This window comes from Otolemur garnettii, unplaced genomic scaffold (genome assembly GCF_000181295.1).
Source record: "Otolemur garnettii isolate 467f Iridium unplaced genomic scaffold, OtoGar3 scaffold00149, whole genome shotgun sequence".
NCBI lineage: Eukaryota > Metazoa > Chordata > Mammalia > Primates > Galagidae > Otolemur > Otolemur garnettii.
In genome coordinates, this window is record NW_003852544.1 from 1636630 (window position 1) to 1637741 (window position 1112).

Genomic DNA, 1112 nt, shown 5'->3' on the forward strand with positions numbered 1-1112 from the left:
TGAGGAAAGTGAGGTCTACACAATTCATCAGGCCCCAAGGGATGGGCATGAGTCCTGAGTCACTCCCAGGCCCTCAAGCCAGGAGATAATTGTTTCAAGCCATTTTGCTTTTCTTGCCTTCCCTGTACTTTCAAGCCTAGCAGATAAGTTACTTAAAATGTTTGCATAAGATATACAATGAGACCTCTCCCTTTATCTTCATCTTTCTGGGATTTGTGGTACAAAGACCAATGTACAGCAAATTAATAGTTGATGTCATTTTAATGGACTAATGTAAATTCTTGGCAAAGAACATGAGAACTCTTTCTTTTTTCTCTTAAAAACCAACTTGTAAGTGTTGCTAATTGAAGCACATATTCAGGGCAACTTGAATCTATGTCCTGGGCTGTAGTCCTAAACGTTGGCCCAATTAAATTCTCTCCTTTTATTAATTCTGGCTCAGTTTCTTCCTTTAGGCTGTAAACTGTCAGTAGGATATAATCTTAGGGGTCCCTACAAGACTGAATGTGCTTCTCTTAGCCAAGGAGACCCCAGAAAAACCTTAAAGCACATTGACAGCTTCTCCTGAGAGGAAAAGTCAGAGGCCTGGTCATGCCCCCTCCCTTTTGGAGTTACTTTTGTAACAGTAAGACACTAGATCACAAACAGGCCCAAGGCCATGAGAACAAAGCTGAAACTGCACCTGCAGGCCTTCAATGTATTTAATAGATCTCTTGAGTTTAGATGAATGTCTTGTGGCTTTCCCCCAAGTTAACAGACACCCTTATCTTACGTCAAAACATTTCAAGCTTGTAGATCAGTGATTTTTCAACCCACAGTGGCATACTGGTATGCCATGAGAGGATCTTAAGTGTGTGGTGAAAATTTTTAAAGGTCATTAATTAAATTATTTTCAAAAGAAGTTCAAAGCACGGTAAGTATGTTTTTTAATTCATTTTTTTGATCAACATAATTTAAGTGAGCTGTAGAAGTTTAACTATAGGTTCAAGTGTGCCATGAAATAAAAAGGTTGAAAAACACTGCTGTAGATCATGCTTCACTTATTTTATCAATTATAAATCAAAGACTCTTTAAACCCACCTGTAACCTGTAAAATGCTCCCCATACCCTTA